This window comes from Akebia trifoliata, chromosome 4 (genome assembly GCF_017979445.1).
Source record: "Akebia trifoliata isolate Shusen 1 chromosome 4, ASM1797944v1, whole genome shotgun sequence".
Classification (NCBI taxonomy): Eukaryota; Viridiplantae; Streptophyta; class Magnoliopsida; order Ranunculales; family Lardizabalaceae; genus Akebia; species Akebia trifoliata.
The window spans coordinates 24,858,847-24,883,045 of record NC_141378.1 but is presented as its reverse complement, the minus strand read 5'-3'; the positions used below and the strand labels follow the sequence as shown (position 1 = coordinate 24,883,045).

Sequence of the window (24,199 nt, the reverse complement as noted above, 5' to 3'; positions counted from 1 at the left end):
TTTCACGTGCGATCACATGTAATAATCGCAATGCCATTGATTTTAAATAGAACCAATTTAGAAGTTGGATTTGCTTTGAAAAAAAATGAAGATAACTTATATTGCTACATGAAGGATAGACACCCTATGATATACTTCTAAGGTTTCTCATAGCTATCTCAAAATGGCCCTTAAGTCATAAGTGATCTTTTTGCCCATGAACTTTTTATCGAAATTTCAAATACCCACTTTTACTTATGAAAAATGGCATAACGTCTAATTAAAACCCAACTCACCCAAACTCTTGGAGAAAAATATCTCCATTGTCTCAGCCCAACTCGTGCATTAGCTAGAAATGATGATTGTGGTGTTGGAAAGTATTATAAAGGGTTCCAATATTATTATATGATTTGACATGCAATCAATAAATTAGAGTGCGGGAAGATAATTGGATTTTCCAAGATGGAATAAAGGCGATCTTTTCTCTTACGCTAATCAATAAAATACGGTGACTTGAGAAAATTGGAGTTCCCCCGTGGCATTGCTTCCTCAAATATGTACATTTGCCTCAACCCCATCATCACTCATGGCAAGCTAGTTTGGCCATTATCTAGTAATAGAATTTATTAGGTCAAATCTACATATACCAATGGAAAAAGGTATGGAGCTTGCGCACTATATCCCTAGAATCTAAAAACTTTCTATGAAAGTGCCCGATCAATGGGTTAGTAATTAAAGCTAAATGGGCAAGACAACTCGGAGTGGAATATGACTAATATCCATACTCCATAGTATGGATGGGTTGATAAAAGAATCTATTAACAACACCTAAATTTATTATCCAATTATAACAACATGGCTTGGAACATGTTTGAATATAAGAATAGATCTATGTTCGAATAGAGATATATTATGGTGTGTGAGACATTAACTAGATCCACTGAAGGAAATCCTTATGGACAATGGATATTATTCAAACCATGTGCAACTATAACATGAAGGATATGGACTAAAAGATGCAAAATTCTATTCGATTAAAGATCACATCATTGCAAAAGAACGAACTCCTCCAAGAATTGAATGGATGAAAATAAATGTTAACAGATTTTTTTTACCCACAAAAAAAATGTTCTAGCACTACAGTAAACAAGGGATAAAGTGATGGTCTCCAACCGTCGCTATAGGGGAAAAACCCATCGCAAATACATGTAACGACATCCACTCCGGTTGTCGGTGGTCGTTGCTGAAACCTTCATCGCTATATGTATTAACAATGGCCAACTATTCATAAAACTGTCATTATATGTAGGACTTTTAGCGACAGTCACAATAGGGTATCATATAAAAAATATATTTGGCCTTTTAGCTACAGTCAGCGACCGTCGCTATAGGGAATTTTTTGTAAAAAAAATTATTTGATCTTTAGTTACGGTCACGGCCGTCACTACAAGAACTTTTGAAAAAAAAATTTGATTTTACACCTGCCCCCCCCCCCTCACATGTTGCTGAATATTGGAGATACCCCTATGTTTTGAAATTGATGACCTAGACCCTAACTACTAACATGAAAATACCCAAATGCCCCTCGTCTTCAACTTTCATAAATCTAATTTTTTTCTAAACCACCTGACTGTAAATTATCTTTTGTTAGAAAGTAAAATCAAATAATTATGCAAATCTAACTACTAAGCCAAATTCAAGTCTACAATTTAAAATCAAACAATCATGAAAGTTTGGATGAATGCTTAGAGCACACTAAAGCTGAGCATCATTGTAGGTCGGTATTTTTCCCCAAGTACAAGTGACTTTATTTGTATTATCTACTTGTACAAATGGGATAAAGCGTAGTGGATGGCGCTGTTGATTATCAAGTAATATACAATAAACCCAAAATCTGGAAAATATAATTAACTGACCTTGTAACCTTTAGGTACTGCAATAAAAACGCAACCAGTGAGATAAGCGTTAGTTAATCCTAAGAAGGATGTTAACAAGATCATCCAGGCTTGGTCTCCATATTTGGCCGTGAAGTAGAAACATGGGATGAGTAGGAACCGTGACTTCAACTTCAGGCTTTCACTGAGAGGAATGTATCTTCCAACAACCATATGTGCAAGTACGGGTCCCGTTCAGTACCCTAAGCTTTACCACACACGTTAACAAACGTGTTTTGTCTTACCTGGGTTAGAAATTTTGGAATGGGCTGATTTTTTGTGAGGATGATCTCTATGGTGAGGAGATCATCCTCACCAAAAATCAGCTCATTCAAAAACTTCTAACCCCATCAAAAATGGTTTACAAAAAATGGACGGTCCACGATTTTTCAACGTGTAAACATGGGGCTAAACATTTCGGAATGGGCTGATTTTTGGGGAGGATGATCATCTAATCATAGAGATCATCCTCACCAAAAATCAGCCCATTCCAAAACTTATAACCCATGTAGGACAAAAAACGTTTGTTAAAGTGTGTGGTAAAACTTAGGGTGCTGAACATTTCCCGTGCAAGTATTACTTATATATATTTATATTATGAAAATAGTCATATTAGCCCAATTGCACCCAAAGATCACACAAGTTTAAGCTATTTTTTTAGTCAAATTATATACCTTTCCGGCTCTAGAACAATTTGGACACCTTCGAGTAGTGGTTGGGCGCAAAGGACGATCAGGCCCACTGGCTACTAAAATAGGTTCAATGCTCAAACACACACCACTAGTATAACATCGAGCACAAGCTAAGTATCCTGCAATTAACAAGGGTATACAACCATATGTACATTAGTATAATAAGGTTTCACGACAACTGTTTGTAAATGTCCTTAAAAAAATTGGTACATACTAGTTCCAAGGCAGTACTTGCACTTTTTCTTCTCTTGTTGCTCAACATTGTTGACTTCAAGTAACATCAATGCCGAAATAACACCCACTGCCCCACCTTAAAAGAATGCCTCGATAGGATCGACTTGACTGAATCATGGTTCAAACAGTAATTCAGGTAACTAATATGAACCAGGAAGAAATTGAACAATAGTAAATACCTAAAATGCTATATGAAACGAAGTTCTTAGTTTTGACACTATATCTTGATAGGAAGAAATTGAACAACAGTAAATACCTTAATTGCAGAGGCAAATGCATGCTGCGTATGAAATCTTCATATGAAGTTCCCCCTAAATCCAATTTCAGCTCCAGTTGCCATTAAAATTGACAAAGTTTTACTTCTTGTCATCATTAAATCTAAAAAAAAAAAGTATACCTGCACAAGTAGATTATATTCTTTAATATTATTTATTTCATAGAGATATTCCCTTTGTTGCGAATGCGCACAGACACGCAGAAGGGGATACCATTTCTTGAATCCTCTTCAATAAGATTATACAAGTATAGCACATTGCTATTTATGAAGAAGCCTGTAAGTGCTGTGAAATTTTTAAATAAAGTGTCTCTGCCAAGTTTATGAGATGCGTTTGGGATATTTTTTTTCCAAAAATGTTCAAAAAGGTTGTTGAGCTCATATATTGTGTATTCAAAGACAACCACAAAACCACTTTTTTTTTTACCAAAAGAATAAAATTGACAAATGGTTATGATCCCTGAATGAGTTGGTATCTTGACCTATGAGATCTTCTAGGTGGGAACCATTGAGTGAAGGATCCCAACTTCCTTCCTGTTGCTCTTTATTTCATTTATAGACATAATTAAATGCATAGACCTCCCAAAGAGGTATTATTGGAGGATGGAACTTAGTATCAGTTTCTAAAGAGAGGCACATTCTAAATTAAATGTATTATGAGATTAGTATCTAATCTCGCCTACCGAAAGAGAGAGAGAGGTTAAAAGATTAGTTGGATCAGGGTCAAATGATAGATATATCAGAGTCAAACAAAGTCAAGGCCAAGTTTGCCATTCTCGATCACCTTGATTTTTTGACTCGTCAAGTGTCTATCCTGTAAACCATGTTCCCTTGTGTTATGTAACTAACATGTACTGATAAAAACAAAGGTTCAATTTTACAAGACAAAAATAGAACCAAGTAAGCCTTACAGGACATGATGTTAAGGCAATCAAGAACCACAAAAGATATGTTTTTCGAGAATCACCACATGAGGAAGAAAGGGAATAGATGACAGGATGTCAAGCATCTCATTTGCCTCTTCTTCACTACTCTCATCAATAAACTTGGCACTATTTATGCGTTGTTAAACCTGTAATCTCCTCACCTAGATAGACTCATTAAGAGAAAGATAGCATCCATGTTAGTTAATGGTGCCAAATGTAAACTTAAACCAATCGAATCATAAAACTCTGGCAAATAGCCATTCCTTTTTCTATATGATATAAAAAGAGTCCAATTAGCCTTACTACGTTAAGTAAGGATTCCACCCTTACTAAGGGTCTTTGGGCTCACCTTGTGGCATCCGAAACAAGATTGTAGAGGACAAAATTCTACAAACTTTGAAAAAAAATCCACAAAAAGTTATTTTTCACTGTTGAATTTTAATGTCAAATTTGGGAGGTGGAAATCCGATAGCCGCCCATTTGAATTAACTACATTACTTTTCTGGTATGAGATGAAAATACTCAACTCTATACCTTAGAGGTATGAGACGTCTCAATCGGGAAATTCCAATGTTCTTCATTAATATATATGGTAACATCAATCGATACGCTTAAATACTAAACATCTTAATCACAACCAGAAAAACTCTTCTTACATTACTGAATATTATATGAAATACTCATTTTCAAGTCAAAAAGCACATGGATGGGTATAATGATGAAATATAGCCATGTATACAAATGTAACTTAAAACTTAATTGAATGGTGACAAAAATTATATCCTAAGCATAGCTTCCTTGATAAGCTGCAAAGTTTGGATATTTGTATCCAACTTCTTGAAGAAATTAAGGAAGCATTCGTATCTACAAATGAACATACCATATAATGTGTGCAACATTTTTTTTTCCTAAAATACAAAAGAATGGATAAAAGAAGCAAAAAAGATGTCCACGTACTCTGTTGATGTGCGTAGCAATTCATAGACTATATATGTGTATACATTACACACATAATACATGTCAAAGGAATCAACATAACTCAAAAGAGTTAGCTAAAAAGAATATTATTGAGAATACTTGTATAAGATATAAAATAGATTCACCTGTAAAACGCTTGGCAAGTTTAGTCACTATGCAAGTTAGGTCGCAATAGTGGACTTCCCAGCACAGCAGTTCCACATACAAGTATTACAAGTGGTGCTCTTTGGTGATGAAATCTGAAGGAGAGTGACAAGGAAAGTAGCATTAAAATACATAAAAGTACTTATAATCTCTTTCCCCAATATTAACTGCAGCCAATCTATAAAATTGATAATTGACAATAGCATATGTAGTGGATCAATGGTACTCTTTGCCAAGCCTTTGCCACAGGTCCATCAGTATTGACAAGGGCCATCAGATGCCTCGAAGATCCTTCCCTTTGGATTAGTTGGAACATCCCTTTGAAGCTCAGTGAGTTCAACACATTGGTGCTTGTATTCCTCGTATATTTGTTGTGAGATCAAGTCACATGTAAGTCACATATTGAATGTCAAACCCTAAATTTTTAATTCGTATCTCGAGGAAATTAAATAGTGTAATTTTAAGAAAATCTTGAAAGTGGGACTTAGGGATAAAACTTTAGGATGTTTCTGATCATTTTTAATGGAATCTGACCTCACCATTGGATTTAAAATGATCAGAAAATATACTTTTGCCTATAAGCACGCTCAAATGATAGTCCGAATATAAAAGTTGTAAAATTCTCGATTACCGGTCGGACCAGGCTAAAATAGTAAATTTTTTCTAGAGTAAGAATTATTAAGATTCGATTATACCATTAGATTCATAACAAAAAATTATTAAATATGGACTATTCATATGTCATTTTTGGAGATCAGGAAGTCGAATTATCGTAAAAAACGAAAACGACGTCAAGTTTAGGGGTCACCTCAGGCCAAAAATGTAAATTTTTGTTAGAGATAGAATTTGTAGAAATTGACTATACCATTAAATCCAGAATAAAAAATTAGATAAAATAGAGTATTCATTCGTCATTTTTGACGTCCGGATGATCAAGTTATCGTCGATAGAAATAATAGGCGAAATACCGATTTCGTCCCAAATTGATATAAATTTTTTTTTCTTTCATCTTCCCCAACCCGTCCAAATAGCCGAGACTTATAAAAAAAATGAAAATTTTATTTTTCTTCTGATCTTCCACCTCAGATTTCTCACAAACGGTTCGTTGTTGATGACCGACGCAGAAGGGAGAAATGTCCACAGCTGCGTTCTCTACAAAACCCACCCAACCTCTTTCCATTTTACTTTCTTTTTCATCCAATGTTGTCAAAAATCAGCTGTATTTCTATACAAATTTTTTGAAATTTAGACCTCAGATTTCGTCCGTTTCGGGGTCAAACTGTTTTTCGACGTAGAAAGGAGAAACGTTCACAGCCTCGACATCTATAAAATCCATCTAACTTTTTTTCGTTTCACTTTCTATTTCACCCGATATTGTCAAAATTCAGCCGTATTTATATATGAGAATTTTGAAACTTCGACCTCAGATTTCATCCGTTTCGGGGTCAAACTGTCATCTATTGCATAAGGGAGAAAGGACGACGGCGTCGAGATCTTCAAAACCACCAGGCCAAATTTAAAAATCAGCCACTTCAAAGTTTGGTCCGTCTCGATTCCCATGTCGATCGCCTCTATTTCTGCACACGTGCTTCGATCCTTTCGCCTGGAGATTGTAAGGAACTCTCAATTTCTATTAGTAATCATAGATTATGAAAATTGCATTTAGAATTTTATCGAAAATTTTTTGGATGTATTTCCAAAATATAGAATTCTTTTGTTATTTCAAGAATTCACGCCAGAAATTGCATGTTTGATATGTTTAATTGTATTTTTAACAAATTATACGTGGGTATGATATTTTAACGGGTTATTTCCATAAATTGGGTTTGTGCACCGCTCGGACCCCGTTTTAATATAAATTTTGTATTTTTTCAAGATTTTTGATAAAAATGAACTTCATAGTTAGAAAAATGATTTATTATTCAATTAACTCATATTGAGTTAATGAATATTAGAAAGTGGATATTTTATTTGAGAGATTGAGAATTATAAAATTCGAAAAAAGGGAAAAAGGGTATGAAACAGTAAAATGTCAGAGTCACACCCGAGGGGTGATGTCTGCATTTTACGTTGTTGTGTTGTGTGCAGGTTAGTGAACAGATATCCAGGGACAATATTATTGGTTGCATGTTTATTTAAATTTCTGTTAGCGCGAGGCGCTGTTTACGTTTCTGTTTTGTTATTTATTTTAGGCCGGGTTGCCACACTTGCACAGTAGGAAACTGGATATCTATTCTCAACCTTGTATTGTTAATTTCTCTTTTGTTTTCAAATAAAAATAATATATATATATATATATATATATATATATATATATATATATATATATATATATATATATATATATATATATATATATATATATATATATATATATATATATATATGTAACTATTTTGTGAGCTGTTAAAGAGTTTGTGAATGCCTGAAGGGATACTGCGTCATATCATCCGGAGTGGTATACTATCTTGGGATGTACGGTAGGGACTACCAAGCTCATATGTGGGATGGGACACGTATAAGAGTGGAGTCACAATGCTCAATTATGTTCAATTATCCCCAATGCAATGTTCCCTATCAAACTAGGGGCATTTTGGTTCTGAAGCCTGATTAATTTCAACCCCAAAGGATAAGGTTAACTTCGAATTAAAGGTTACCCTCTTGATAGCAATTTTGAAAATTCCTCAGATTCAAAGAGAGTTAAAATGTTTATCGAACCTCCATAAAATCCAACTTTTTATTTAAAAAAATAAAATAAAATAATTCAAATGTGAGGTTAATCCCCCGTTTGTTCCCTCAAAGCTTAGTTCATTATTCTTGCACCCTGGGCATGTAGAATAGAACTTCCTAAAAAAGAAAAAAATTAATTCATTACTCTTTCACTCCGAGTAGGTAGAGTAGAACTTCCAAAAAAAAAATTAGTTCATATTACTCTTTCACCCTGGGCAGGTAGAGTAGAACTTCCCAAAAAAATTAGTTTATTATTCTTTCACTCCGAGTAAGTAGAGTAGAACTTCCAAAACAAAAAATTTAGTTCATTACTCTTTCACTCCGAGTAGGTAGAGTAGAACTTCCCAAAATAATTAGCTCATTACTCTTTCACCCTGGGCAGGTAGAGTAGGACTCCCAAAACAATTAGTTCATTACTCTTTCACTCCGAGTAGGTAGAGTAGAACTTCCCAAAATAATTAATTCATTACTCTTTTACTCTGGGCAGGTAGAGTAGGACTCTCAAAAAGCTTAGTTCATTACTCTTTCACTCCGAGTAGGTAGAGTAGAACTTTCCAAAAAAAAAAATTAGTTCATTACTCTTTCACCCTAGACAGGTAGAGTAGGACTCCTAAAAAATTAGTTCATTACTCTTTCACTCCGAGTAGGTAGAGTAGAACTTCCCAAAAAAATTAGTTCATTACTCTTTCACCCTGGGCAGGTAGAGTAGGACTCTCAAAAAGCTTAGTTCATTACTCTTTCACTCAGAGTAGGTAGAGTAGAACTTTCCAAAAAAAAAAAATTAGTTCATTACTCTTTCACCCTAGGCAGGTAGAGTAGGACTCCCAAAAAAATTAGTTCATTACTCTTTCACTCCGAGTAGGTAGAGTAGAACTTCCCAAAAAAATTAGTTCATTACTCTTTCACCCTGGGCAGGTAGAGTAGGACTTTCAAAAAAATTAGCTTATTACTCGTTCACCTAGGGTAGGTAGAGGAAAACATTCAAATTTTGCTCAGATTATGCTCACTTTGCTCAGATTATGCTCAGTTTATGCCTAATTTATATTCACTTTGTGCTTAGATTTTACTCAAATTTATCTCAGATTTTAAGCCCATAGACTTGCACAGTTGCTACATCAGTAAAGGAGAATTTTCTAAAATTCAAAGATCTGACACCGTCAGTGAGAGTTTGCGCTCAAGGACCTGACAACTTCTTAATTCAGGGAGAGCTTTACCCTCAAGGATTCGAACACCCTGACGAATTGCTAAATCAGGCTGCAAAATGAACTGTCACTGGCTTTGGCATTCAGATATCATACTATCTACCAAAATAGATTTGCTATCTAGTTTGCTTCAACCCTCTGCCAAAGAGGGACATCTGTAAACACCCCATTTTTGCATCCGCCTGATTAATCAACTCGTCAACCCGATAGCAATGATTCCCAATGATGGATGTTTATTCCATTGCTTTATTTTGTTACCAAATGTGTTTCAAAAATCCGGATGAGGTATCTCGAACTGACAAAACCTTAGAAACCACGCTACGCTAGGAAAATACGACTCCAGAAACATAGAAATCGTCATCTTGCAGACCCAAAAAGAAGCTTCAAGATAAAAATCACTAAAAAATTATCAAATTACCAAAATACCCATAACCTCAAAATAACCCTAGAGCTTACGTTACGCTTAGGAAACTCTCTCAAACACATAAAACAACAAATCGAAATCAAATAAATCATTTCGCCAATTTTCACAGAATTTGATAAAATTACGAAAATGCCCCTCATAAAGTTCACAACCATTTCACACAAAAAATTCCATAAATGACACAAAATAATATTTCCATTGAATTCCTTACGAAAAATCAATTCTAAAACATCCTAGAACATTAAAAACTGACTTAAAACATAAAAGGTTCTCTCCGGGGGTAAAACGGTAATTTCACAATTTTCATAATTAAAATTTTTAAAATTAATAAATAAAATATTAAATAATTAAATTGAAACATTAATGAAATTAATTTAAAAATTTGAACCAAAGAAATCGATCAATCGGGCTCTCAGGCAAAATTGTTGAGGGTTCGTGAGATATTTCTTTAAAGATCCCTCCATTTGGGGGTGAAAGCGCCCTAGATCCACGGGGTGCGCGGATCCGCTTTTGACCCTTGAGGTTTGGGAGTCGCCACCTAGTTATTGTGGTCTAGGAACCAAACTGACCCTACAATGGATAAAAAAGAACTAGTCTACTATAGAAATCTGAATCCGGAGATCATGTTACGGGGTTGGAAGGTGTTAAGCACCAACCCCGCCCGGCCAATGCCGGTCTCTACTTATATCAAATATAACTACATCGCTAATGATAAAACCTAGATTTAAAAAATAATAAAAAAAAAATTTTACCTTCGATCTGCAAAAGTACTATTCCCTTAGATCTGAAAAACAGTTCCTTGTACCGTACTCCTTGTTTCGCTTTGTCTCCGGATCTGATTTCTGATCTCCGAGGCAAGGTGTCTCTTTCTTGGATCTGGATGCTTCGAATTTGTGGTGGATTTTTGGGGTGTTTTTGAAAGGTTTTTGGGTGTTTTTTAGGCTAAAATCGGAGTAGGGGTGTTAGGGAAGGAGTTGGGGCTCAAAAATTAGGGTTTTGGAGGGGTTGTGGGGGCTTCTTCACCTACTTTTCCTAGGGTTTTTTCTTTGATACGAAAATAAGGTGTGGAGGCTCCTATTTATAAAGTTTTTAGAAGCATTTAGGGTTTGATTAGGGTTTCTTTTAGGGTTTCAATTAGGGTTTTGACTTAGTCTTTAGGGTTTTAGGGTTTTGACTTTAGTCTTATGAGATTGACTTGATTAGTTTTAGATTAGGGTTTGGATTTAGGGTTTTGACCTTAGTCTTATGAGATTGACTTGATTAGTTTAGATTAGGGTTTTGACCTTAGTCTTATGAGATTGACTCGATTAGTTTAGATTAGGGTTTTGACTTTAGTCTTAATTGATTGACTTTTAATATCTTGACTTTAGTCTTGCTTAATCGACTTTAATTTTGACTTCAGTCTCACTTGATTGACTTTAATACCTTGACTTCAGTCTTACTTGATTTACTTTTAATTTTTGGAGAACCCCCCTCTAAAATATCTTTAATTCTTTGGACCCCCAAATGGAGGGGTCCTTAAAGAAATATCCCACGAACCCTCAACAATTTTGCCTGAGAGTCCAATTAATCGATTTTTGAGGTTCAAAGTTTTGAATTAATTTCATTAATGTTTCACTTTAAATATTTAATATTTTATTTATTAATTTCAAATTTTTTAATTATGAAAATTGTGAAATTACCGTTTTACCCCCGAAGAGGACTTTTCACGTTTCAAGTCGGTTTTTAATGTTCTAGGATGTTTTAGAATCGGTTTTTCGTAAGGAATTCAATGAGAATGTTGGTTTGTGTCATTTATGAAAATTTTTATGTGAAATTATTGTGAACTTTATGAGGGGCATTTTCGTAATTTTGTCAAATTCTGTTAAAATTGGTGAAATGATTTATTTGGTTCCGATTTGTTATTTTATGTGTTCGAGAGAGTTTTTCTAAGCGTAACGTAGGCTCTAGGGTTGTTTTGAGGTTAGGGGTATTTTGGTAATTTAATCATTTTTAGTGATTTTTATCGTGAAGCTTCTTTTTGGTTTGCAAGATGATGATTTCTATGTTTCTGGGGTCGCATTTTCCTAGCGTAGCGTGGTTTCTAAGTTTTGTCAGTTTGAGATACCTCATCCGGATTTCTGAAACATATCTGGTAACAAAATAAAGCATTGGAATAGACATCCATCATTGGGAACCTTTGCGATCGGGTTGACGACTTGATTAATCAGGCGGATGCAAAATGGGGTGTCTACAGGGGGGTTCTCCAAAAATTTAAAGCCAATCAAGCAAGACTAAAGTCAAGGTATTAAAGTCAATCAAGTGAGACTAAAGTCAAAATTAAAGTCAATTAAGCAAGACTAAAGTCAAGATATTAAAAGTCAATCAAGTGAGACTAAAGTCAAAACATTAAAAGTCAATCAAATAAGACCAAAAGTCAAAATCATAATAGAGTTCTAATTAAATAATAACTCAGTCTAATAAAGTTCTAACTAAAACACAACTCCACCTAAAACAATTCTAATTAAAACACAACTCTACCTAAAACAAGTCTGACTAAAACACAACTCTAATTAAAAGAACTCTAATTAAAGACTAACTCTATCAAAATCAACCCCTAAACAAATTTATAAATAGAGGTGTTCACACCCTATTTTCGTATCAAATCATAAACCATAAGAGAAATAGGTCTAAAAGCCCCGATAGCCTCCCATAAACCCTAGTTTTGGAGTCCCAACTTCTTACCTAACATCCCTTCTTTGATTTTAACCTAAAAAACACTTAAAAGCCCTTCAAGAACACCCCAAAATCCATAACAAACTCGAAGAATTCAGATCCAAGAAAGAAGAGATACCTTGCCTCGGAGATCGGAAATCAAATTTGGAGACAGAACGAAGCAAGAAGTACGGTACAAGGAGCAATTTTTGTCGGATCTGAGGGAACAAAGTCTTTGCTATCGGAAAGGTATAACTTTTTATTTTTTATTTTATTATTATCTATGTTTTTTTTAGCAATGTAACTTATTTGGAAAATTAGTAGAGACCGACTTTTGCCGGGCGGGGTTGGTGCCTAACACTTTCCAACCCCGTAACATGATCCCCAAATTCAATTTTTTTTCTGTTCTAGATTAGTCCTTTATCTATTTAGAGTCATTGATCGGTTCCTAGACCGTAATAACTAGGTGGCGACTCCCAAACCTCAAGGGTCAAAAGTGGATCCGTGCACCCCGCGGATCGAGGGAGCTTTCAATAAGTGTCTTAATATGGATGAACATAAGCGAGAGGAGCAGATGAGGCAGAGGTCGAAACGCAATAGAGACAAGACAAGTTTTGATCAGACCACTGACCTAATAGTACAGCTAATGTCATTAATGAGACATATGACTAAGTCTCATATCAAGTTTAGAGAGGAAATATGAATAATACAACCATCACCACCTCGAAGCCAAATGGAAGGAAAGTAATTAGTATTTAATAAGAGACAAATAATTACGAAACTAGCAAATTCATAGGAAAAATAACCATAAGTGAGGTGTGATATTATAGACATACCAACTCAATGGATAGAAGAATTTTATAAGAAACAACATATACTACTAAATCAGTTGAAAAGAAGAGTTGTGATATATTACGAATGTGATAAATTGGGATATAAATGAGAACAATGTTCGGGTCAATATCAATCGATTAAGGATGAGTGCCTCAAAAAGATGCTAGACAAACCAATTGAAGGAACAATAAGGCCACCAGATTTAAATAAAGTTGATAACGTATTCGTGCCATCCCGAACAGATAAGACTAGCGATCGGAATTGAGAGATGGTACAAGACTTACCACGATTGCAAGACACACCACTAAATCCAAGAAATGAGGAAGCGCTGGACTTCTTCTCAAAAGAAAAATACTATTCCACCTTAGAGACTATTACCACAAGGTCGTGCTTTTGAAGAATAAGAGAATTCCCCAGCCCAAAGGACAGGTAAATCTAAGGATGTGGTTGTAAAATTTTTAACGATTACGTCTATCAAGATTTGGGGACTTTTTCGATCTGATTGAGGTCAATAAGTGGGTTTTGAAGACCTAAAAGATGTTGAGTGACATGTAATACCCAAGAGATCAGTGGGTGACGGTCGATTACATTGTAGTTGGACGAGGATACCAATCATTAGTAACGTTTTGAGATGAATGTATTGGGAAATGGATCGTTTGAGTGGGTAGAATTTAAGAGGATAGATCTATATCCGAGACTGCTCGAGAAATTAAGCACTAGGAGTTTTTGAGATTAGTGCAGGGTAATCTATCGATTACAGACCATGATATGATGTTCATTACGTTGTCACAATATGCGCCCTAGTTTATCCTGACAGATTTACAGAAGGCCCCTAAATTCTTTAGAAGACTATAACCCTACCTAAAGGCCAAGAGGTTGATGATTGAGACTACCCATTATAGAGATACGATAAATCGAGCGTAAAGGATAAAACGAGAGGAGATAGAGTTACAGACCTCCAAAGGGCAAATGAGTTGACCTTAGATTTCTTTTCTTCCCAGATCAGATTCGGCCAAGAGGCCATGTATTCGAGGCTAATCTTCCCCGGATCAGTGTATCCACAATATAGAACTCCTCCACTATCAAGTTGTAGAGTTCCCTAATCGTCGAGTTATAGAGCACTTGGAGCTCCAATGATGCCAACAAGACCAACGGAATTAACAAGGTAGGTTTAGAGCCTACAAACTCCAGTCTACCAACTATCTACTCCACGAGATCTACGAAGACAAAATCATTGACAATTGTTACGCGTGTGGTCAGGTGGAACATATTAGGAAATAATGCCCTCTATCACAGTCACGAGTAAGGATTGTGACTTAGGAGAAAGTACCTGTCTCCAACAAAGTTTTGGAAGGTTGAACACCTTGGAATGCAGGATTATATGCAGGATTGTATGTCGTTTATCAAGTGCAGGTTGAACACCTTGGAATGCTAACATAAATAGAGGAGAATATGCCGAAATTTCAAGGTGCCACCTAGTACCTCGAGATCTGACATAGGGATTTGTGTTAGCGTTTGGCGGGACGCCACATTGAAACAGAAAATACATGCACCAAGTATTGAGAACCTCTAACATACCTTGATCTTCCCACCGATCCAACATGCCTCATGTGCACTGCAAATAGACAATCAGCCCCTTAGGCAAGAGGCATTATCTATCCTAGTCAAATAAAGAGTAACAAAATCTAGAGGCTTTTCTGCAACTTACTTGCTTGCTCATAAGACTATTAGTAGCTTTTTCTAGCCAATTGTCAGTTTCTGCTTGCAATGCAAAGAGACTAGATTCAGCTTAACAAATTCAAATTCAAGATCAAATAATCATTACAACTTAAAAGACTACTTGTCTTTGATACTCTTTCTTGAGCTCAATTCTCCATAATTGTAAATAATCACTAAAGTAGTATTATGGATCGAAGGAGAAATATACAATTATTTCTATTTTGGGTTAAGAGTGTCACCCCATAACACATTTTCCCCCAATTTGATGGATAAAAAAAATGAAGTAAAGAGTTAATCTCGATTCAAATCAGACACACAAACTTTAGTAGGTCGAGCTTACAACAAAATCCCAATTTTTGAGAAAATCAGACTACCCGTACGTCCAATTGAGTTGGTTGGATCAATTTCCCAACTAGCCCAACTGAGTGAGTGAAGAAGTCTGTAATCTTTGATGGTGTGGCACAAATGGTATCGATCGATACATTCCAATATTTGGAACTATGGTTAGCATAGGACAGGGGTATTAAGTCAAATACCTTGTGAGCAAGAAAAACATCTCCTTTAGTATATTGAAACTCAAGAAGGGTTTTCCCCACTAGTCCTGTCTAATTTTTCAAAGCAAAGAAACAATGGACCAACCGTAAGAAGAGCAATCAATCAATTTAGTGTGTGTTTACTATTTATCAGATACCAATTAAAAAACTAAAAAAGAATGAAAAATCCAAAATAGATAAATAGCCCTAAGCATCTACACACTTGAGATTAAGAATGGTAGAGCTTCTCTTTTGAGCAATATCGAGGTTTCTCGATGAGCCTGAATTAATGGAGGTTGATATCTCAACTTCCTAATAACAATGAGAAAGTATATATGTGTATCAAGGACATTTTCAACAACAATTCCTCATCTTTACAGTATAGAAGAAAAAAATGAATCAATTTAATAAACATAAAACACATAAATCTAATCTAATATGATCTTTAAAACATCAAATCATTACGAAGATGCGGGAAATTTATCAATCTAATATAGGCATGAAACACCTCAAATCCCTAATTTCCAACAAAATTACATTGATAGTCGATTAAAAAACCATATGGCACCAAAGAAAAACCAAATTTTACAATTTGATTGGATTTCCAAGATTTGATCAGGTTGTTCCAACAAAAAAAAAAATAATCTAAAAATTGAAGAAAAGATATTGAACTTACATATTAGGATATCCTGGGCATCGTCGGTCGCCTCTCATTCCTGAAACTTATCTTTCTTCGATTGGTCGGTTGTGTTTCGGACTCGGAGATAACATAGATGAAATTCAAAGAAGTGTAGATAAGGAAACAGGGCAAGAACAACTTAGTCATGGGAGATTTCATCAAATCTTCATCTGCTTCATAACCAATGTGAAACTAGCTGAGGTGATTGATTAATAGATAGAATAGGAACCCTAATTTGAAGAGTTCATCTATTGATTGTATCAGTTAAGAACTTTAAACTGCAGGGATTTATCTAGATCGAAACCTAAAGAGTTGAAATCTGATTTCCTCTGAGAGAGATCAAAATCGAGTTCAAATCCAATTAAGTTTGAGAGAGATCAAATCTAATTGTGTAGAGAATCTAATAAATATATAAACCTAAGAGAGTTCAAATCTGATTGTATGAGGAAACCAAGAGAAATCAAATTCAAATGCATCTGAAAGAAAGAGTCGATGTGAGAGAAAAGTTATAAAGATATAAAACCCTAGAGAGTGGAGATTATTGGAGAATCGTGGATGGGTGTGGAACGCAAAAACGAATGGTGATCGGACCCAAACGACCTTAGCAAGCGAAACCCATGTCGTTGTTATTGGGACGACAGATGGAATCAGTCGCTTAAAAACGATTGCTTACTACTGCCATTTTTCTGCAAAATCGAAGTCATAATTTAGTTAGTCTGGCGTAGTGGAGTGAGAGACGGAGAGATCATCGTCGATGTCGAGGGTGAAAGACAGAGTATTTTTGTTTGAAACGAGAGACAGAGAGAGTGAGCGAGTGGGGGGTCGGGTTTTAGATGATTCTATTGCGACGGTTGAAATATGACCGTCACTAAAAGTCGTCACCATAACCAATTTTTCCTGTAGTATAGTTATGGGAATATTGTAAGTAATTCCATTGACAATGTAAATGAAGTTGAAGCCTTAAGTTGCAGTGTAAAATCGTCCAAAGAAAGTGAAACCACCACATTCAAGCATGAAATCAAATTACATAGGAAAATAACTTGGTTGATAATGGATAATTTTTTGAAGAGAAGCCTTAGAAATTATCATTTTCTTAAAGGATAAAAGAAGGATCGATTAGATGAACTCATTATACTATGCTATAGGAAATTTGTATGAATATTTCATTCTTTCAAAATATAGCATAGGAATGTAGATTCCTACATAAAATTTGAAGACAGGAGCAAAAAATGATACTAATTTTCCTTAATCTCTCATTATGAGATTAGAAGAATAAATATATTAACAATTTGCAATTACATGGTTGGAATACAATGGATTAACACTAGTCTGTAAAATAGATTTTGGAAAGAATATTAACACTTTACAAATATGGTTTTCCAATTCTGTTGATATTCTAAAAGTGGAGAAAGCCGTTAGAGATTTTTCATAGCTATTATGTTTGTAAAAACAGGTTGTGTAGACACCTCAATTTGAATGGGCCCCCACTCGAAAAGACTAAAAAAATATTGTTTTCTAGCAAATTCTGTCAATGGGCTTAAAAAGTCTAAATCCCCGAAAATTGACATTTTCATCTAATCAAAAGTTCATAAGACCCCTAAAGGTCTTATGGATTCGCAATAAGGCCTCACAAGCCCCTCACCTTCTGTATCTCTCACCACTCCAATCCCGAAACCTGGAAACGTCCTAAACCCACCTAAGACCCACCAATGTTAAATTGTTTTAGCATCACCCTAAAACAAGCCTAACCCTAGCCAATGCCTTAACCTGACCTAACCCTAATCCCATGCAACCCAACTCTAACCCAAATCCTAGACTCAAGTCAATCCTAAGACTCAAACACTCATCAAGACACAAGCCCAATCCAATCAAGCCCAAACATAAAGTCCATACCCTTACCCATATCCATATCCATGATCAACGCCAATCAAGGCCCATGCAACCCTTGACCACCAAGGGGAATACTTGTCACCACCACCCTTCACCTCCCAAATTCTTCTAACCAACCCATCATCATCCTCAAAAAAGTAAATCAACCTACACCCATGTCATAATCTACCCCCATCACTCTATAAAAAACAACCCAACCCACACCCCTTTCTCCTTAATCAACTTACATAATACATACCTCCATACTTTTGGGATATTTGTTATCATTTCCTCCACTCTATCAAAATCTAACCACCTAATCTCTTACACAAGTCATTTTCTTAATCAAACACCCCTTAACCCCACCTAACACTCAACCTACATGGGTTAAAGGATCCAACCCACTTAGGTCAAAAATGATAAATTCTCATCACCTTAAACAAATACATCTCTTTAAATTTCAAATAACATCCCTCTCATACTTACACTTCATGCCATTATCTTCTAGCCTTTTCCCTTAGACATTTCTAACCCCTAAAAAATACCTCCATTGTTTCTAAAGAAGGGATCATACTTTCAAGCTATAAGAAATTCGGAAAAGAAAGAAAATTCTCAACTTCCCTCCCCTCTTATTACCTCCTCTCCTCTAAAAGAAAACTCACATAATTCCACTAAGGACCTAAGAAGGAAAGAAGAATAAGAAAAAAAAGAAGAAAAGAAAAAAAGAAAAAAGAAGTCAAGACCTCATGGTGGGTTAGAGAAAGCATAGCACCCCCTCATTTCCTGTTTACATTTCCTTTTTCTACTTTCCTCTTTCACTTCTTCAATTTTATTTTTAGAATGCCCCTAAAATATTATGAATACCCGCCCCTACCTCTGATAGATCGGATTTCGATTCGATTGAAAGTGTAGGGTTATAACCACTTTTAAAAGAAAATAATTTTAAACCCCTAAACACGATTTACACACACCCCATTCAATTAGTTTTAAAGTCATCAGTGATTGGGCTCCTTTCAACCAATGGAATGGGCTTGCAACCATTAACCAACACTTTAAAAAAATATGTTCCAAAGACAAGATTTCTATAAGGATCATCCTTTTTCAATAAGGTGATCCCTTTGTCCATAACGATAGCAAATCTCTCTCTTAGGGTACAAGTTATCAATCCTTCGATTCTTTTTTTTTTCTTCATTTTATTTAAAAAATGGCTACGTTGTTAAGATTACCATCATTTTATGAAAAGAGAGAGAGAGAGGGGTATTTAACACCTTCCCCTCTCTCTAGCCGAACCCTTACTTAGATCATAGGTGGATTGATGTTTTAATTCATACGAGAGTCACTATGATGCCAAAACAAATGATTTTTTCAAAAAAAATACTTTTCGAGTGACCATTCATACCCTTTTACGAAAAGAATGATGATAACTCCTAATCTTCATTGAAGTGATCTTTGATTTCGAAAATCATGCATCTACATGTTGTGTTATATTGTTTGATACAATACAACCAGTAGTAACTTACTCATTAACACGCCCCTACAAACACAACATATCATAATGAACGTTGAGTTTGTCACGTAGACATAGAAAACGAGTTTTTGACAATCCCTTGGTCAAGCAATCTGATATTTGGTCCTTGGTGATAAGAAATCGAACATCCAAATCTTTTTTAAAAATCTTGTCATGAACAAAATGGAAATTGTAGACACCCCATTTTTGCATTCACCTGATTAATCAACTCGTCAACCTGATTGCAACGGTTCCCAATGATGGATGTTTATTCCAATGCTTTATTTGTTACTAGATATGTTTGAGAAATTCGGATAAGGTATCTCAAACTAACAAAACTGTAAAAATCACGCTACGCTAATAAAATAGAACCTCAAAAATGTAGAAATCGTCATCTTGCAGACAAAAAGAAGTTTTACGATAATAATCATTAAAAATTATCAAATTATCAAAATACCCCTAATCTCAAAACATCCCTAGATCCTACATTACGCTTAGAAAAATCCTTTCAAATACATAAAATAACAAATTGAACCCAAATATACTATTTCGTCAATTTTCACAAAATTTGATAAAATTACAAAAATACCCCTTATAAAGTTCACTACCATTTTGCATAAAAAATTTCATAACACAAATCGATAATCCCATCAAAATCCTTACGAAAAATCGATTCCAAAACATCCTGAAACATTAAAAAATGAATTAAAACGTAAAAAGTCATCTCCGAGGACAAAACGATAATTTTACAATTTTAATAATTAAAAATTCTGAAATTAATAATTAAAGCATTAATTAATGTAAAGTGAAATCCTAATTAAAATTTAAATTAAAGTCAAAATCTTAAAGTCAATCAAGTAAGACTAAAGTCAAAAAATTAAAGTCAATCAAGTAAGATTAAAGTCAAAACCCTAATAGAATTCTAATTAAACAATAACTCTATTTAAAATAATTCTAATTAAAATATAACTCTATTTAAAATAATTCTAATTAAAGTATAACTCCACCTAAAATAATTCTAATTAAACACTAACTCTACCTAAAATAATTATAATTAAACACTAACTCTACCTAAAACAATTCTAATTAAATACTAACTTTATCAAAACAAACACTAAAAAAATCTATAAATAAGACTCCCTATAATTATTTTTGTATCAAAAAATAAATCCTAGAAAAAGTAGGTCAAGGAGCCTCCCTAATTTCCTCAAAACCCTAATTTTGAAGTCCTAAGTCCTTATCTAACATCCATACCTCAATTTTAGCTCAAAAAACACCTATAAACCCTTCTAAAATATCTTAGAATCCATAAAAAAATTTAGAAACTCACAGATTTAAGAAGAAGATACCTCAACTTGAAGATCAGAAATCAGAACCGGCAACAGAACGAAGCGAGAAATATTGTACAAGGAGTTGTTCTATCAGATCTGAGGGAAAAATACCGTTGCATTCGAAAAATATAACTTTTTTTATTTTTTTATTATTATTTAGGTCTTGTTAGCAATATAGTTTTATTTGAAAATTAGTAGAGACCGGTGTTTGTCAGGCGAATTGGTGCCTAACACCTTCCAACCCTGTAACGTGATCCCTGGACCCGTATTTTTCTTTCGTAGATTAGTAGTATTTATCTTTTTAGAATCAGTATTCGATTCCAAGACCGTAATAACTAGGTGACGAGTCTCAAACCTCAAAGGTCAAAAGCGGATCCGCTCATCCTACAGATCGAGGGCGCTTTTAGTGACGACTCCACTGGGGATCTTGAGGATCAAACTTGAAAAATCCCAAGTATGGGAGTATTGCTAAAATGACCTGTACTATTTTTAGTTGTTAGTTTATCTATTTCTATTTTCTTCTTATCATCGTTTTCGATTCAATTATCGATCTTGTGTTTGAATTATGAATGTTCCACTTTTGCATGGTAGTATTACTTTTGTTTATTTTATTGATTCAATCAAGGGTTATTCGGAGTGACCCCAAATAATACGAGATTTCAAGATGATTTTATTAAGGAAGGGGTAGTGATTATTGGACCATGTTTTTTTTTACGTGTGTAGATTATTTTATTTTATTTTATTTTTTTAGGTATGATCGATGTTGTTTGACAATGTTTCAAAAAATAATAATAAAATTTTATTTTGTTTATTTTTATAATAGGCGAGTATTGTTATGTCCGTCAACAACAAATAATAAAAAAAACAAACAACAAAAAAACAAAACAAAAGAAAATATAAATAATTTTTTTTTAGGTTTTGTTAACAGCAAGTATAGTTGGGGGAACGATTAAAATTTTTTTTTCATACCCCCTTGACAGCAACAACGTTGCTGATGTGAGTGGTGTGTCATGTGTAAAATAAATCCTTTTTTTTTTCACACACCATATTCTTAAAAGGTCCACCTGGTTTCATTCGTTTTCCAATAGAGATCGATGTAATCCCGAACCGATCGACTGAAATCTTAGTCCGATCGATTTAAAACTCTTGGCGAAGTCATCGTTTCCTCTTAGTAAAGATCAAATCTTAAAGATTATCAGTTTCTCTCAAAAATCGATGTGATCTTGGGCGTTTTTAATCAACCTTTCTATTGGTTGTCGAAGGAAGAATTCAAGGTTGCTGGTTGTGACCAAAGGTAAACCCTCGATTTGAAGTAAATGAATCTTCTTATCCTTTGAAACATTGGCCATGGTTCATCCTAAAAGCCTAAGTTGCAGCCAAAACCTATTGTTACATCTTTGAAGCTTTACAAGAAGCTCCTACATTAAAGTAGAACCCTTCATCGATTTCTATCATCAAGATCATTAGGTTTGATCCGATTCTGAAGATGAAGATGATGATGTTTCGTCCTCAAAATCCTGACCGCGCTGTTGACAGATCTATGACGTTTTTCTGCTCTCGATCTCTCATATGTTTTTTTTTTTAATAAAAAAAAGGAAAAATTTGAATAGATCGTCGTTCTTTATCTTTGTGTCATCGGAATTATTTAGGAAAAGTAAAAAAATAATTGGTTTATTTGCCTGAATTTTCTATTTTCCTCGATCTGACCTCAAATTGAGTGCGGCAATGGCAGCATAAATTGGCCACCAATCAACGCTGTAAATCAAAGTATTTTTCTGATTTAATTTCAAATTGAGTGTTGTAGTAACAATGTAGATTATTTGGACACGGTGATAACCTGACTATGGTTGATGAAGTTCTTTTATATTAGGATCTCTCCGAAATGGATTTAGTTTTAGACAGATTGGAGGAGAAAATTCAAAGATTCGATTCTAATTGTACCCAATCTTGACATAATAGAATCATGTGTGTTGCCCCTAGGTTGTGTTGAGTTCATCAAGTCAGATTGAGTTCCAAAAAAAAAAAAAGGAAAAAAAATATAGAGATTTAAACTAAATAAATAAACAAATGGACTACTAACAGCTCTCTCTATGACTAAATAGAGAATAATTTCGGTCTCTTTGTGAATTGTTATTGACACACCAATTGCTCTAATGTCACCTTAATTATAGTAATTATTTAATGATTTACACATAAATTGGGGTGATCCTAGTAAAAAATGGTATGTCAATAATGCTCCACTTATTGGCTAAATTTTTGTTAGGATTTTGTGTTTTTTTTTTTGTAAAAAAAAAGGAGATTTTTTGTGTGTTGCTTGGTAAAATAAAAGTCAATTTGTTTTCTAAAAATTTTTTTTTTTTTCTCTCTTTCAATTTGTTTAAGGATGGTCATGTCTTATTATTTCAACGATTATCATCCCATTCTTAGTACAATATTAGTTGGAATCTCAATTTGCTTAGGGTCACCCAAAGTAACTTTTGATTGGACCATAAAAATTATAAACAAAATTGTGCTTATTTCAATGTTTGGATCTAATCAATCGTTTTATGTCATATTCAGTGACTTGCCATAATTGATGTATGCATGAGGTGTGTGTATTTTAATAGAACCATATGGATGGTTTTTTATCTTTCTTGCTCATTGTATGCATTTATTTGTATGGTAATACCTTTGCGTGTATGGTTTAATTGGACCCATGAATTGATTTGTTTGAAAAGATCTCGGGCACTCCCTACCCTGTTTTGCACACACCACTAGCACGTTTACTGTTTTACACGCTTGCATGTCCCAATATAGTCAACGTGACACTAGTGCGTGGTCTGGTCTCTTCGGAGATGCGACATCATTCATGAAAACCACAACTCCAGTCATGTACCTTAGGGTATATCAAACTGGGGCATCAGTATCGTCTGATCAGGTGACTCTGAAAGGTATATCGACGTACCCAGACTTGAGTGACGTAAGCCTTTGACCTATTGTAAGCCGCACAGTCACATGTCCCGTTTGCCAACGTAGTACTAGTATGTGGTCGATCCCCTCGTGGGATGCCAAACCATTTATGAAAGCTACAACTCTTGACTCATACCTATAGGTATATCAAAGATAATATAAGTACATTAATTGCACTTCTTGGTCAAAAGCAGTGCCTAAACGAGATCCTGCTCCGATGTACTACGGTACTAGGAGGATAGATTACGTCTATTCTATAAAAGATGCGATTTAATAGTGTCTTTGCTTAAGCATCGCGCGCCACCTCTGATCTGGGGATTAAATTGACTGCTTTTGACTTCAGAGAAGTGAGTTGAAGTTTTAGATTATCACCTATACGGTATATCAAACCAAGTCACTATGTATCGTCTAATTGAGTACGCTTGAGAGGTATATAGGTGTACTTGAGCAAAGGTGGCTAGATAAAAATACATTGCATATGGTAAGCTTAGAGTTTAGAAACCTCCCCTGTAGGCCATGACTAGAACTTATAGTGGGTGTTCCGGGGTTGTTTAAAGGTATGTGAAT

General features: G+C 34.7%; 1 pseudogene; it reads right to left on the bottom strand.

Moving 5' to 3' along the window:
- Positions 1 to 1,116: 1,116 nt before the first annotated feature.
- LOC147404577 (protein ORANGE-LIKE, chloroplastic-like) overlaps positions 1,117 to 24,199 on the bottom strand; it is a 61,395-nt pseudogene continuing 38,312 nt past the window's right edge.